The sequence below is a fragment of the Ovis canadensis genome, chromosome 1 (genome assembly GCF_042477335.2).
Source record: "Ovis canadensis isolate MfBH-ARS-UI-01 breed Bighorn chromosome 1, ARS-UI_OviCan_v2, whole genome shotgun sequence".
Lineage (NCBI taxonomy): Eukaryota > Metazoa > Chordata > Mammalia > Artiodactyla > Bovidae > Ovis > Ovis canadensis.
The window spans coordinates 241,365,593-241,383,376 of record NC_091245.1 but is presented as its reverse complement, the minus strand read 5'-3'; the positions used below and the strand labels follow the sequence as shown (position 1 = coordinate 241,383,376).

The 17,784-nt window shown below is 34.6% G+C and overlaps 1 protein-coding gene across 6 annotated transcripts in view; it reads left to right on the top strand.

The window, feature by feature from the left end:
* The window catches only part of RNF13 (ring finger protein 13), a 131,607-nt gene that overhangs the window by 49,103 nt on the left and 64,720 nt on the right, over window positions 1-17,784 (top strand). The window lies entirely within an intron of this gene.

Below are 17,784 nucleotides of genomic sequence, written 5' to 3'. Positions count from 1 at the left end.
AAACCAGTGGTGTAATTCAGTTAGGGTCTGAAAGCCAGAGAACCAGGGGATCTGATGGTATAATCCTTGAGTCCAGAGACCCAAGAACTAAGAGCTCTGAAGTTTAAGGGCAGGAGAATGTGGATGTCAAGAACAGAGAGAGGGAATTCACCCTTCCCTTCATCTTTTGTTCTGTTTGGAACCTCTAGGAATTTGGTGATGCCTATTCACATTGTTGAGGGTGGATCTTCTTTACTCAGTCTACTGAATGAAATGACAAACAATTCAAAAACCCCCTCACAGACACCTGCCTAACTATTTTACCAGCTGTCTGGACATCTCTTAGCTCAGTCAAATTAACACCTGAATTCAGTTCTCACCTTTCAGAAACTAATCATTGGCTGATAAGTCACGCTGTGATACAGTAACTCATGTCAACTGATGTGTAAAATTTTTAATTTGGCTTATAAAGGACAGTGTTGTTAAGCCAGTGTATAATGTATATAAAATAAGTTTCATAAATACAAGCTTATGAATTACAGATCATCTGTCAAGGTAGGGTGAGTGGATAAAGTCATCATGATTACTGGGAAAACAACTGGAATCTCATTCCAAAGAAAATTTCTTTTCTAATGGTGATCACTGGTGCACAGGCTATTAGCTTTATTAGCTATAATCTTCAGATCAGAAATCCATGACTGTACTTTTTTGACTTCCAAGTTGGTGATTAAGTTTTGTAGTAGCTATGTTACAGAAACCAGTTATTTACAATTTATGTATGATACTTCTCTTCTGAATTGCAAATAAATAGCTCTTTGTGGATACTCATGTGTAGCCACAATTTTTATGAATAAATTGACTTAAGAAAATAGTTAGAAAAAGAGCTCATTTTCTTATTCCTGATGTAGCATGCTAGGACTGAATACTGACAAAAGCTTAATTCAGCACCATACTGTATGCCACAGTATATTGAGAATAGTTACAAGGTGTTTTTTTTTTGCTATGCCTCCTATCCAAAGTGAAACCCAAATTATCTCAGACAAATGAGAGTTGGCATCATCTTACAGAGCTTTCTTTGGTGAAACGAGCCCTTTCCATTGTAGATAGCAGAAGAGAAAAGAAGTAAAAAATAAAATTCTCTCAAGATTCTTCAAATGATTAGGGTATTTCAAGGTTTACTTATTATAAATCTTTAGACTTTTTTTGAAGAAGAACGTTATGCTATAATTAAAGAAACCTAAACTTCTCTTATTCTCTCTTAAAAGTAAACGAGTAAAAGCTCTGTTACAATAAAGAAGATGACAGATTTTCTACACAAACTATCTCAAGTGGTTTGTGACTCAAGGTAGCTAATAAGATGCTGAAATGCAATTAACAGTTTTTGGAAGGTAGAAAATTGAATTGTTTGTAACATTTTAAAATAGAGTCGTGTTTTAATTTTTTTTTTTAATCTTTTGTCAAGAGAAGCACATTTGAGCCTTTTAGTCTTCTTGCCCTGGAGAGACCATAGCAGAACCCATACTCAGAATTAGTATTTGGATATGTGGAATGTCCAGAAGGCCAGTAATAACTATTGATTACATGCCAGCTGCTTAATCTGAAAACAGTCACTTTTACTTACACTGACAAAAACTGTATCTTCTGAAAAATACAGCACTTTAGAGGAAAAGCAGAACAATGTTATTTTGTTTATCTTTGTGCACTTGTGCTTCACTGTGACAAAATATAATTGTTTGGAAATGTTAGTTTTTGGTGAGTGTTTGAAATTAGGAAAACATTTCTGGCTTTCTGGTAAATACATTAAGGCTTTATTAAATCTTCTAGTTAGAAAAATGACTTCATAGCATTCTGAGGCAGAGAGTTCTCAAAAGACTTGAATTGGCATCCCAGTGGGAAATAACATTTAAAATTTTTTGTAAAAATACTTGGTTATTTCAAGAACATTAAAATAATCACTTAAAAATAGAACTTTTCTAAACTACACAAATTTCTGTGTTTATAGTAAAAAAATCATAAGTTGCCAAAAATCTGTTGTCATTGCAATCTAAAATGTTTCTACCTTGTGGTTTTAATGCTAAGTCAACTTCTTCAAATAGTCAATTTGCTTTATTTCAACTTAATTCAAGGGAAGCTTGGTAAACAGAAATGGTGTAGTCCATGTACTTCTGTTGAATCTTATTACTGCTTAATGCTCTAGTGATTATTTTTGAAAAATGTAGCTAGCTGCAGGAGGCTGAAAGGACTTAGATATTATTCCCTCCATATTTCAGGGAGGGGGTTCATTAGATGGAGTTACATTTGGATTGTAGATGAATACAATCCAAGGAATACGTTGGTACTCATTTTCTGTTGGAATGTGACTTTGACAAAACCTAACTGGGGCACAAACCCCTACTTGACCTGACTTCTGTCTCTGTCTAAAGTCAAGTCACATCTGTACTTTGCCTGTCCCCTTACCTTAACCATGAAGAATTTACAAGTCCCAGGAGGTGCTGAGCAGTCTCTTCCCCTCTGTCTTGGTTTCTGCTGTGTCCTTCATCTGAGTATCTCCCCTCGCTTGTCTACCTGGCTTGTTTTAGGTCTCAGATGAAGTTTCATCTCCTATCTGAAACCTTCCCTAATCTTCAAGGCAGAGCAGATCACTTCTTTTATATATTGCTTATTTAATCCTCTGTGAGGGGAAAGATCATGTTTTTCTTTCTACAACTCAAATTCCTAATACATTGTGTGGCACTTGGTAGATGATTAATAAATATTTGCTGAATTTAGAATATTTAGAAAATCCTAATGGCTTAAAATTAAATTTAAGTAGATTAGGGAATAAACAGTATTATTGGAACATTCTGTTGGCTTCATTTTCATTTCACTTAATGTTCTTGGAATGCCCTTGGAAGTATTTCTAAATCTAGATAGTCATGTATCCCACATTTTTCTCTGGGTCTAAATATTTTATGATAATTTAAAAATTAACATAAATATTTTTGAGTTATTTGTGTGATCTTATTATAGTAACAAATAATAAAATTTTTGAAGTGAAATTCTGTCATCTTACAAAACAGGCATCTAGTTTTTCTTTCTAAGCTTACCTTTCATTCTCCTCTCTCAGGCCTCCAGGCTGATACAGTATATGGTATTCTCAGAATTGCGCTTTTATTTCAGTAGTACTAAATAAGTAGATATGAACTTAAATAGAAGTTAAAGTCATATATTAAAGTCATCTATAATATCATTTTTAAAATTTTCTTACTCTTTTTTATATTTCTATAAAGTAACCTATAATGTTTGTTGCTAATCTACTTTGGAATCCTGTATAAAAGATTTCACTAAAGAAACATGTTAAATAATACTCAGTAGATGGAAGCGTTTCTACCCACATAGGATTCAGATAGCTCTGTGCTACTAGTGCATTAATGTATTCATTTCTTTCTTTCTTCTACCCTTTGGTAAAAATATCTGTGTTAATAATTAGGTTCCTTTATATACAAATTCATTCAGTATTAAAACAGTGAAACAAATTCTCTTATTTTACAAGGAAAGTAATATTTAATGAAAGAAAAAGCTGAAAAACAGGAAATTACATGTACTTTACCCTAACCTAGTGAAAACATATAATGCCAGTAACTTCTTGGCTCAGAGGTTAAAGTGTCTGCCTGCAGTGCGGGAGACCTGGGTTAGATCCCTGGGTTGGGAAGATCCCCTGGAGAAGGAAATGGTAACCCACTCCAGTATTCTTGCCTAGAGAATCTCATGGACAGAGGAGCCTGGTGGGCTACAGTCCACTGGGTTGCAGAGTCGAACACGACTGAGCAACTTCACTCACTCACTCAATACACATTCTTTTATTGGAAGAATAGTTGATTTACAATATTACATTGGTTTCAGGTGTACAACACAGTAATTCAAAACTTTTAAGAATTATACTCCCATTTAATATTATAAAATATTAGCTTTGTTTCCCTGTGCTGTACAATATATCTTCGTTGCTTACCTATTTTAATCCCATATCCCTATGTTGCCCCTTCCCTCTCTCCAATGGTGACTACTAATTCTATTTGTGAATCTGTGTCTATTGATATTTTGTTATATGCATTCATTTCATTGTTTAGATTCCACACATAAGTGATAAAGTATTTGTCTTGTTCTGAGTTACTTCACTAGCATTACACTCGTAGGACCATCCATGTTTTAGCAAATAGGACAGTTTCATTATTTTTTCATTTTTAGTTGTATACTGCCTCTTCTTTAGCCGTTCATCTATTGATGGACATTTAGGTTGCTTCCATACCTTGGCTATTGTGAATAATTCTGCTGCAAACATTGGGATGCATGTATTTTTTCAAATTAGTGTTTTCATTTTCTTCAGATAAGTCCCAGGAATGGGATTACTGGATCATATGGTAATTCTATTTATAGTTTTTTGATGAGCTTCCATAGTGTTCTCCATAGTGGCTGAACCAATTTACATTCCCACCAACAGTGTATGAGGGTTCCCTTTTCTCTACATCGTTGACAACATTTGTTACTGTAAAACTTTTTGATGATAGCCATTCTGACAAAAGGGGCTTCCCTGGTAGCTCAGCTGGTAAAGAATCTGCCGTTAATGCAGGAGACCTGGGTTCAATCCCTGGGTTGGGAAGATCCCCTGGAGAAGGGAACGGCTACTCACTATGGTATTCTGGCCTGGAGAATTCACTATACAGTCCATGGGGTCACAAAGAGTCGGACATGAGCGACTTTCACGTTCACCTTTCATTCTGAGAAACATTAGGTGATATCTCAATGTGGTTTTTATTTGCATTTCCCTCATAGCTAGCTATTATGAGGGAAATTGAGCATAATTGAGCATCTTTTCATGTACCTGTTAGCCATTTGTATGTCTTCTTTGGAAAAATGTCTATTCAGGTCTTCTGCCCAATTTTCAATTGGGTTCTTTGTTTTTGATACTGAATTGTATGCACTGTTTATATGCCTGAGATATTGACCCCCTATTGATCATATCATTTGCAAATATTTTCTCCCACTCAGTGGGTTATCTTTTTGTTTTAGCAGTGATTTCCTTTGCTATGCAAAAACCTTAAATTTAATTCAGTCCCATTCGTTTATTTTTGCTTTTTATTTCTTTTGTCTTAGGAGGCAAATCCAAAACACCATTGATCTGATTTATGTCAAAGAATATTCTGCTTGTGTTCTCTTCTAGGAGTTTTATGATTTCAGGTTTTAAATCTAGGTCTCAAATCCTTTTTGAGTTTATTTTAGTATATGGTATGAGGGGATGTTCTAATCTCATTGTTTTATATGCAGCTGTCAAATTTTCCCAGCACCAATTATTTATGAGACTATCTTTTCTCCATTGTATATTCTTACCTCTTTTGTCATAGATTCCACACACATTGTTTCATTTAAAATAAAGTTATTCGGATTATTCAGATACACATTAAATGAAGAATGTCTAGTTAAGGAAGATGGAATCTAAAGAAAGAGGGAAAGATGGCTTGTGTCACTGAATTCATTTTAATGAGAGTGAAAACATCAGACAGACAGACGATACTCCATGAACACCGGACACGCATCCCCTACAGGTGCCCCTTGTTTCTGATGTTATCCGCTTTGAGGTGAAGTAGCTCTTCCCAGTGTGTACTGTAGTGATTCTGAAATATGCAGGGAAGAATGATGTTGGATTTAATCTTGGTAGGATTGCTTGCCACAGTTCTGGATCTTATTTCAACAATTGCTTATTCCCTACTGTACTATAATGTTTCCAGAAATTTTTATCCTATAGATAGAATTAACAGTTTTTACATTAAACCTGAACTGCCTCCTATTGTTCCATTCTCATCTTCATTGGTTTGATCATTTGAGAAAGAAATTTTACTTCTTAATTTCTTCTTAACTTCTTCAGATGAAAGAACATAGCTACATTTTGACAGTTATCTCTGTCCTCTAAGTCCCCTATGAGTTTCTTTGCTTCATCTCTTTCCCTTATAGGGAAAACAATTTCTTTCCCTGGGTTAGATATCCAGATCGGGAAGAAGTGTAGTTTGTGTCCAGGCTGATGGTTGAGTTATTGTTGCTTTCTATTGGCAATTCTGAGAGAAAAGAAAATCAGTTTTCCAGAGAATTTTTTTTTTTTTTTTTAGTTGGCATTTGGAAATACTTAGAAGCAGAGTTACACTACATTTTCTGCAGAGGATCTGCAGAGGTTGGACAGTAAAGTAGGGCTCCAGTTCTCAGATTATAACCGGAAGTGCCGAAACCCACTGTACAGCCAGGGTGGACAGAAGAGACCAGGTTCCACAACCACCCAGCATCTGTGTGATGCTTTTTTGACTTTTTACCTGTTGTGTTTTCAAACACAGAATAACACAGAAACACTGTTCATAATGTATGTATGTACCACTCAAGTTGCAATTTAAATAGTAAAATAAATATCTGAGCACTCACTGTTTAGCTTAAGAGAGACCTGTTACTTACTAACGTTAATTAGTTAATGTTGTTAATTACTTTAACCAGACTTCATTGGAGACTTTGTTAGGTAAATCGTTTAGATTTTATTTCAGTTACAGATTATGTTGAAGTGAAGTTGCTCAGTCGTGTCAGATTATGTTGAAGTGAAGTTGCTCAGTCGTGTCCGACTCTTTGCAACCCTACGGAGTATAGCCTACCAGGCTCCTCCATCCCTGGGATTCTCCAGGCAGGAATACTGGAGTGGGTTGCCATTTCCTTCTCCAGGAGATCTTCCCAACCCAGGGATCAAACTTGGGTCTCCCGTATTGCAGGCAGACGCTTTACCATCTGAGCCACCAGGGAAGCCACAGATTATGTTAGACTTGTATTAATAGCTTTTTTTCGTGAAGGAACTTCCTATTTGGAGAATTCTTGCGATAATTTCAGATGTTTTAATACCACAAAGTGACTGCTAATTAAAGCTGTTCATTTTCTGTCCTGTGTTTGAAAAGTTTGTGATAGGAAAGATTCTTGGCTGAAGCCAGAGCAAATCCCAGCCAGCATTACTGTACATTTCCTATTTCTTTAGAGATTCTTTCTTTTTGCCCCATAATATTTTTCCCCCTCTTGCTTGATTCTAGCTTAAAAAAAAACCCCATGGGTATATCTTTTCTTACTTCAGTTTCTTGGGAGTAGGACTTATATTTTTATGCAGATCTGTGTGCTGAGCTTAGAGCCCTAAAATGAGTAGGCAGTCGAGGGAGGAGTATGCGTACCAGAATTCTCATCATAACTGCCTTGCCAGTTATTTTTCCAGTGCAGCATGAGCTTTTGGCATTACTTGGAAATTCCTAGTAGGCTGATAGCAAGTTTAGATTTATCCTTTTGCTTCACAATAATTTCTTCCAAAAAACTTTATTAACCGTGGTGATTGGGTTAGAATGGAGCTACTGCTGTTGTTAGGATGAGAAATAAGATTTGATTGGAATATGAATCCAGTAGTATCTAAAAAATAGGAACTTAGTTTGGATCCTTCATTTTAATATGCACTTTAATATACATAGATAACTAGAGGATACTTCAGTGATACTTTTGTAAAATTTAAATTGTGATTCTCAAAATTAAATATTTAGGTAGCTTTTAACTAATATAGTTTAATTGGTATGGCTCATTATATAAAAGTTTTTTAAAGAAAAGCTTCTTTAATAGCAAGCATCAGAAATAGCTACGTAAAGGTTTATTTGGGTTTTCTTAATGACACCAAGAGAAAAGCATCACTTTTAGTTTTAATCTTTAGTACTAAAATTACATGCTAGGTATAATATTAAAACTACATTGGAAACCGCCACATTCAACGACCTATACATTAATGACTTTGATTTTGTGATGGTATGTTACACAATAATATTGTTGGAAAAGCACAATCTATTTTCTGATTGCAGACAATCTGCAGAACATTAAAAACTCACTATATGGGTTTCAAACTTTTTTGACTGCAATCTATATTAAGAAATTTATTTTTACACATGTCCCTACAGCACACAGCCTATAATAAATTTCATAAAACAGTACTTACCTATATTAGCTAAAATACTTTGGTATATGAAATTTCCTTTTATTAAAAAAAGTTCACCGAGGTTCACTAAATTATTTTATTATCTACAGTGTTCAGTACCCTCAATATTTAGAATTACTTTCCCATGTACAAAGATTGACTTTAAAATCTGTCACTGGGATATAACATAAGATCTTTAATTAATTTTTAAAGTTCCATGGATTCTGGTTTGTTTTCTGCTCTACTTGAAATGAATAAGTATGGCTTTGCTGATTTTGCAAATTTTACCAGCTCTGCCCCCCCCAATTTTCTGATGAAACGAATTCAATTTATCTCTCAGCCTAAGTAAGAAATAAACTTGTATGTTTGTAACATGCCATTTATCAAAAGGTCAATGCTCTCAGTATGTAACATAAAATAAAAGAAGGAAGCATGCCTTTGTACCACAATAATGTCATAAAATTCCAGCTTTTAAAACCATGTACTTTTCCTGATGACTTTTTCTTGGAACTTTTTCTGTACTTTTTCTTTTTTTGAAGAATAGAATTCTAATCAGGTTTTCTCCTTTGTTTCTGTATTGTAGAAAAGAATGTAAGAGTGGAGCAAGTTTAATGACTACTAGTAGTCTAAATACAGAGAGAGAGGACGTGACACTTAACATTGAGGAGAAAAACCAGCTAGGATCTAGTAAACATGTTCATGATGATCCCAAGTCATTGGAAAAGGTCAAATCACATTTGTTGTCTTCTAATTGAGACAGCTAGGAAGATGCAAAATATTTCAGAAAAATTTTTTATCCACAATGACTGAAGTAAAATTTTTGGTATGTTTTTAAGAGGGAACTAAGCCGTAAATATAAATGCATTTTTATGGCATATATCTTTCTGGGTAGGACTTGATAGATAGTTCCCTTAGTTATGATTTAGTTTGACTAAATAAGTATTTATGCGAGAGATTTTTCTAGGCTGGAGATACATGCTAGTGAACAAGATGGTTCCTTAGGAAACATGAAGTCTGGCATTCAAAGAGCTCTAAATGTTATTTTATCAGATCTCTTATTTTTCAAGGTGATATCAGGATTAACTTTCTGATAATTAATGCTTTTTACTGACACACATGAAACAATGATCTTTTGTTAATTTTTAAGGTAATACTTTAAGTTATCACAAATTTAGATTTCTAGTATTGTGATTTCTATTAAGACAGCGGGACTTTGGCTTTATTATATTTTTGAGAACATGCGGAGATTAGTGTACATTTATGTCATTTAATGAACTATGGAAGTTGAAATTACTCTGTGTAAGGTTAATTATGTGACATTGGCTTGATTAAAATGTATCAGGTTGTCAAAGTACCCAGATGGGTATTAAAAAAATAATTCATTCAAGACAAAAGCTTGTGGTGTATATAATAACAAAGATGAAAACAGAGGTATCCTGCAGAAGTTAACATTGTTAATAATTCCCAAGTATTGATATTTTGTCTTTAACTATTTTAAGAGTTAAATCTTTTGTGTCTTTTTCCTCTCTTTCCCACAGCAGCATTCTCCTCCATGTTCACAAAATATAGTTACCACTCTTAGGAAATTTATTATTGATAATTGATGACTAACTATATCTAATAATATAGAGTATTAGTATATATGTTTTATGTGTGTGTGTGTGTATATATATACACATAATTAGGTAGTATATCCTATCTGATAATATGGAGTACATACCCTTCTGCAGGGAAGCAGATGGACAGCAAGAAGAAAATACAATGCTTTTCAGGCACTGAAGGTTATCACCTGATTGATGGGAGTTCAAGAATATCTCGTCATTCTCTTCCTGGTGTTAATTAAGCAGTCAAATTACATCTTGAGATAGATGTATTTTTCTTATTTATACATAAGCCAGAATAGTATTGAATTTCCCTAATATTTATTGCATCTTTCTGTACTTCTGTTCTTTCTTTCTTTCTTATTTTTTGGTCCTGCTATGCTGCAAATGGGATTTAGTTCCCCCACCAGAGATCAAACCCACCCTCTCTGTATTGGGAGCGCCAAGTCTTCACCCCTGGACTACCAGGAGAGTCCCTCTACTTCTAGTCTTATTACTCCTTTAGTAAATAAAACTATAAGTCATCACTGAAATTTCCCTCTAGATCACATTTTTGTTTTGTTTTTATTAAAGTATAGTTGATTTACCATACTATGTTAATTACTGCCATATAGCAAAATGACTCAGCTATACGTATATACATTCTTTTCCATTATGGTTTATCACGGGATATTGAATCTATTAGTTCCTTGTGCTCTACAGTAGGGCCTTGTTGTTTATCTATTCTATATATACCAGTTTGCATCTGCTGATCCCCAAATCCCCATCCATCCCTCTCCTACCACTCCCCACCTTGGCAACCACTAATCTATTTTCTGTGTCCCTGATTCTGTTTCTGTTTCATAGATAGGTTCATTTGTGTCATATATTAGATTCCACATATAAATCACATATTTTAATTCTGCATGAATTACAATCTGAAATATTTCAGTGTAGTATTTTCTTTCAACTTCCCAATTAAAATTAATGACCTTTTAACACTTAATAAAAGTGTTGAAATAATGATCTAAAGGTTGTATTATCATTCAAATTAGAAGAGGATATATTTTAAATGGCTGCTACTCTCAAACATCTTTTGCCTGGCACCTGAAGGCAGATAACATCAGAAACACGGGCATCTGTAGGGGATGCATATATGATGTTCATGGAGTATCGTCTGTCTGAAATAATCCTGGTTTTTAGCTTGCCTTTTCACTATTGTTCAAACATTAAAATTATTCTTCATACAAGGGAAAAATAACACTAGAATTCAGTTAAAGACTTCAGAACTTTAAATACATTTCAAATAAAAAAATGTTCCGAGTGTGTCTCATTTTACACGAACATCCAGACTACTGTCTGATATATAATGAGGTTCTTTTCATGGTTCTCTTTCATCAAGAAAAGTTACCTCATAACATTTTTAGCATTCTTGCAGGTATACTAGAAATGAGTATACACAGATTTACTTATTTGTAGCGTATCCTCTCAGGGGAAAACTAAAGTGTACTTAAATTTAGTTCACGTATAGAACTTAAAGGACATTGAAGACTGTAAGATATATAACACTGTGAATGGATTATGTTTTATTAGAAGTTTAATTATTTTTAGCAACCAGGTAGCAATCTTTATTCCAGATATTTGTTGAATGAATTAATCTGCTGAAAATATGTACATTTAAATCTCAGGTCCTGATATTTTATATTTTACCTACCTAGGAAATCTGTATATAGAAACCTCCCTAGCTCTCAAATTTAGTGTGCTCAGAACCATTTTCTTCTTCTTCCTTCGAAAACAAGCTGTTTCTCAGCTTTCATGTTTTTGGTTAAGTACATTCCTAAGTTTCCTAGATTCAAAAGTTGGTTTTGAGGAAGAATGAAAATATTGTTCTTTCACATCATTGCAGTCATTCTGCCTTGTCATAACAACTTCCAAATCTTCAGTCTGTCTTCTCCATATCAAAGTATTACCAGATTGTTCTAAAACGTTGTTTTAGCCATGTCACCTCCTTATTCAAGTGCCTGTTGTGAACCCTTAAGCTTCCTGGTGACTCAGATGCTAAAGAGACTGCCTGCAGTGCAGGAGACCTGCGTTCAATCCCTGGTTGAGAATATCCCCTGGAGAAGGAAATGTGAGCCCTTAACAGGGAAGACCTCACGTCTACTTTACTGAATGGCCTTCAAGATACAATACTATCTGTCCTTTTTTCCCGTCTCTCCTAGTTTCTGACTCTCCAACAGCAGCTGTAAAATTGAACAGCAATGACAGTAATCATAACTAGCACTTATTTAATATGTGCAGATGGTGACTGCAGCCATGAAATTAAAAGACGCTTACTCCTTGGAAGGAAAGTCATGACCAACCTAGATAGCATATTGAAAAGCAGAGACATCACTTTGCCAACAAAGGTCCGTCTAGTCGAGACTATGGTTTTTTCCAGTGGTCATGTATGGATGTGAGAGTGGGACTGTGAAGAAAGCTAAGCGCCGAAGAATTGATGCTTTTGAACTGTGGTGTTGGAGAAGACTCTTGAGAGTCCCTTGGACTGCAAGGAGATCCAACCAGTCCATCCTAAAGGAGATCAGTTCTGATGTTGAAGCTGAACTCGAATACTTTGGCCACCTGATGCAAAGAGCTGACTCATTTGAAAAGACTCTGATGCTGGAAGGGATTCGGGGCAGGAGGAGAAGGGGACGACAGAGGATGAGATGGCTGGATGGCATCACTGAGTCGATGGACGTGAGTCTGAGTGAACTCCGGGAGTTGGTGATGGACAGGGAGGCCTGGCATGCTGCGATTCATGGGGTCACAGAGAGTCGGACACGACTGAGCAACTGAACTGAGGCACTGTTTAAGCACTATTTTAAGTGCTTTCCGTATATTTAGTAATTTAATCCTCAGAATGACTCTTAAGTTGGGTGTATTATTATGCTCATTTTACAGAAGTTATTTGCCCAAGTTTGTACAGCTTGTATATAACAGAGTCAGAATCTGAATCCAAATAATCGTCTTCCAAGAGTATAATTTTAACTCCTCTGCTGGAATTAGAGTCTTCCTTTCTGTAACACTCTTTTTTCACTTAAGGTCCTTCTTTGTGTTTTGTTTTTAATATGCCTTTTGCCTTGTTATTTCTCTCTTCTTCTCACATGAGAAATTTCCCCACAACTCTTTCCTGTTAACGTAGATTTCATTTCTTTATTAAAATGTTTCAGGTCCTATAAAATCTGCCTGCCATAGGTACTTCAATATAATTTTTCCCTCTCTAAGTTTTTATAAACTCTACCACACTATTTGAGTACTTTTCTTTTTGGCTTATACTCTGATTTGTATATGTTTTATTTTGCCCGTAAGATTTTAAGATTAATGTGATGTGAGTTTTGGTACTTTCTTAGTATCAAAGAAAGTAATCCCTTAAAGTGATCTCTTTCTTAATCCCTCTTTTAGGACATTTGTAAAATGTTAAATAAGATTAGTGATCCTATTTCTTATTCTGATTCATTGGGAAACTCCATGCTTTTCTGTCTAATCAAATAAAATTATTTTCAAATCTCAGCTCTGCCTAAGTGTGACCTTAGGGTATATTCATTTCTAGAATATTGAAAAGAATATCTACATGGTAGAGTTCTGTCAGATATTAGAGACAATATATGTAAGGCACCAGCACATAGAGGCTTCTTTTATTCATAGATAGAGCCTTTGGTCTGGAACCTTGTATGTATTCTGTCAACAGTTTCCTCCGCCTCCTCATGCCTGTGTGTCCCTTAAAAAATCTCTGCTTATGATCATCTTGACAGCACAGTGAATTCCTTCTTCTTACAAGGTGTGTTTATTAGTGTCAATATCACCAGTTTGTCCAGTCTGGAAATAGGATGAACTATTATTTCATTCCCAGGGTTCCTTTTAGAACCTGTCTCATTGAAGGTTCTTCCATTAGCAGTCTGCTGTCTTCTGGTATACTGGCTATTTATAATAACAAGTCGGCAGTCCCATATTTTTTTAAAATTTGTGGTTAAGTGCTATCTGGTCTACATAATTTAGTTGCAGTTAATTGGTTGATTTGATGTAAACTAGTACATTTAGCACAATTTGAGTCTCCTTAAAAAGGCACGTTTGCAGTTCAATTCAGAAGGTCTTTTTGTGCAATTTTCTGTTTGATGGCTGTTTTGAAATTTAGGTTTGTTCACTGTGCCTGCTTTTTATTAAAGAATCTTTGAGTTCTCTGCTTCCATCTGACAACATGTTTGAGATTGCATTTTATGAATGTGAAACCCTGCACATGCTTACTGATGATTTAGGCCTTATTTCTGCCTCCTGTGTTTTTGAAAATACCAGCTGCTGCATAGTTAAAAATGTAATTTAATTTGACTGACACATGATTTTTGCAGTTCATAACATGAATATATTTTCCTTGTTTGTATTCGTAAGCCCATTGGTCCGTATGTTAATGTGTTTCTTTGATTTAATTTCATTAGTTTATTTTAAAAATCAGTAACAACAACAACAAAAGTCTTGGGGAAGCCTTCTTATTAAATTTTTGAAACATGTTTCTATTTTCTGGAATTCACACTGTGCTTATAAAACTCCTTCCTATTTTAGTGGTTTTCTATTTTAAGAATTTTATTTTTTTAATTAGAGAACAGCTTTTGATATTAATCTAATTTTATATTGTATTTATGGAACCAATTGCATTTTGGTTATGTGAAAGAAACATATTTCCTCAGTTGCTCAATGCAGTTTTCAGAAACTACTCGCTAGATTTAGTTACACACATAGCAGATTGCTGTTAATTTATATTGGTGATTTTTAACAATTTGCAGTTCAGAAAGCCTCTTTTAAGAGTTATGATATTTTGTCCCTTCTTTACACATAGACAACTGCAGAAGATTAAAGAACCCCATAAAGCCTTGTTTTATAAATGGGATAGTATGTATAATGCATAAATATAAGACACTGTAGAAGATCTTTAAGAACAATATAACAGGTATAAATACCAAGTGGGAAGCAGCTATAAGGGTGCTTGGGACAACATGTGGACCAGGGCATTAGAAATAGGGCATGGAACAGGACAAGCTTCATGGAGGTAATGGAATTTGAAGCCTGATTAGGCATTCAGAACCCAAAGGCTGTTCTAGGCACAGATGGTAGCTTGAGCAAATTTTAAAAGAGAGGCTAGAAAGCACCCGACCTGTTTGGATGTCCAGGAGTACTGAGTCCCTTTGAGGGTAATGATTGTTTCTGATTCACCTTTAAGTTCTGCATTGTGCCCAACACATAGTACCTTACATGTTATGTAAATTCAACAAATATTTACTAAACTGAACTATATTGTTTTACATTTCATGGTTCCTGGGACCACTTTTCTCTGTATCCTAACATGTTGTATCTTTGCTCACAAATACATATTTTTCAGGGAAACAAGTCAAATTGTAATTTTAGTGACTTTGTGTATTAGTTGGCTTTAAAAAGAAAAGTAAAAGTTAAGTTTTATATAAGGAAAGAACAGCTTTTGATATAAATTTTGTATTTCTTAAATTGTATCTCTGGAAACACTTGCTTTTTGGATTTGTGAGAGAAACATTTCTCTGTAGTTACTTGTTTAGCTTTTTTAGGAACAATTAAATGGTCATTAAAGCATCAGATAAATTAATAGCAACCTCAACCAAGTACACTTTAAATAAAAGTTTAAATAAAAGCTAAGTGAAGTCTGTCCTGCTATGAAAATGTAATGAATAAATAATAGGTTAATAAATAAGTAGCAAATAAGGCTTAGAAACTATTATATCCTTCTTGAGAGATTTTTTTTTTTCTCCCCTTGGAAAGCAATAAAATCTATGGATAAAAGACTGTAGAGGTTGGCATTTTTAAAATTTTAGTTGGATAACAAAATCTACCTAAAATTAAAACATGCACACATAGGCAAAAAGTAGTAAACTTATTTTCTTTTTTATTTGGTTGTTGACTTTTCCTTGCATGACTACAGAACATTCCTTGTAACAGTTCTGTTGGCTGTGTTGGTTTTCTTGTCATTATTCCGAACATCAGAGCAGTAGGTCCTATGTTGGTGAACTATTTATGCTATTTTAATTCATTAAAAAAACTCTAGAGTCCCAGGTTTGATCCCTGGGTCGGAAGATCTCCTGGAAAAGGAAATGGCTGCCCACCCCAATATTCTTAACTGGAGTATCCCATGGACAGAGGACCCTGACCAGCTACAATCCATGGAGTTGCAAAGAGTTGGATACAACTGAGCAACTAACACACACACAATTTTCTCTCTTGTATTTGTAATGTTATAATATGAGCTGTTAATTTAAGCACTTACATATTTTCTCATTCTAAAAATATTTAATGAGTGCTTACTCTGTGTGAGCCTGCTATTTCATATGAGTTATAGAGACTATAAAGGCTTCCCTAGTGGCTCAGTGGTTAAGAACTTGCCTGCCAATGCAGGAGATACGGGTTTGATCCCTGGGTCAGGAAGATCCCCTGGAAAAGGAAAAGGCATCCCAGTTCAGTATTCTTGCCTGGAAAATTCCCTGGGCAGAGGAGTCTGGCAGGCTACAGTCCATGGGTTTTCAGAATCAGACATGACTTAGTTACTAAGCATACCCACAGAGAGACAGAATATTAATTCTTTGAGGCCTTTACAGATTTAGATTTTTTTTTTTTGGTGATAAGATAAAATTATTCTGATTAACCCACATTATTATCTCTTTCAGAATTCTAACTTTCATTTGCGAGGTAGTTTTTGAGTCAGGGTAATATAGAAGGGAATTTTACTCTTGCCTGAGTAGGGTTGACTACAGAGCCTCATTTCTGTTACCTACCATTCAAGTCCAGTCTGCTGAACACTTGGGCATTCCTTTTATTCTTTTTTTTTTTTTTTATGAGTATTAACATTTTATTTATTTATTTTTTTTTTTTAAATTTTAAAATCTTTAATTCTTACATGCATTCCCAAACATGAACCCCCCTCCCCCCTCCCTCCCCATAACATCTTTCTGGGTCATCCCCACACCAGTCAGAATGGCTGCGATCCAAAAATCTGCAAGCAATAAATGCTGGAGAGGGTGTGGAGAAAAGGGAACCCTCCTACACTGTTGGTGGGAATGCAAACTAGTACAGCCACTATGGAGAACAGTGTGGAGATTCCTTAAAAAATTGCAAATAGAACTACCTTATGACCCAGCAATCCCACTTCTGGGCATACACACCGAGGAAACCAGAATTGAAAGAGATACATGTACCCCAATGTTCATCGCAGCACTGTTTATAATAGCCAGGACATTCCTTTTATTCTTAGGAACTTGACTTTTTGGACTTTCCCTTACTCTTTGCAACTTGATGCAGGTCTTTATTGAATTACTGTAGAATTTTGAATCATTATTATGTTGATAACTAAAACAGAGCTAATATTAGACCTTCTGGGAATTATTTTTAAAATTAATTTTAGAAGTATTGATATTATAAAAAAAAGTTTGAGACATATCACTATGCAGTGATTATAAGGTGATATGTTTCAAATTTCTTGCCATATTAAGTATTTAGAATTATATGTATATAGTTTTCAAAGTATTCAAAACTATTATATATATTTACATACCCAGTTTTCATTTTATTTAACCAGTATGCAAATAGTAACCTTCAGTTTTACCAAATGGTTCAAAGGTGGTACAATAAGAGGTTAGTCTGGGTTTATTTTTCTTTAAAACAAACTGTTACCTTAAAAGTGAGATGTGGTAACATGTGTTATATACTTTTCAGATCTTTGCTCTAAGAAAATTCTACTGCATATCTAGCCATATTCTTAGGGTGTGAAACTGACTATTAATATTTTGGAAACTAGTTTTAGGAAAGATTGTATAGCTAAATAGAACCAGAGTAAGCAACTTCAGGCTGGAGTATTTTTATTTTTAATTTTTTCAAAGCTTTAGAAAAGCTTTCTAAAGAAAATGGTTGTTGATGAAGCTAATAATAAGAATAGCTTTTATTTTACTCATTTCTTTGTATCATCATGGTGTTAAGCATTTTAAAATTATTTTACATATGAGAAAAATATTGTTGCTATTTTGTTTTAAACTTGGGGAAACTGAGGATTGAGGAAGAAAAGCAATTTGCTCCAAGTTTATTGCACTAAGTAGTGGAGGTAGATTTGACTTCTCAAGGGCTGATGGCTCTTGAGCGTGGTCCCAAGTCTGTATCCCATTAGAGCTAGACAGGGTTAGT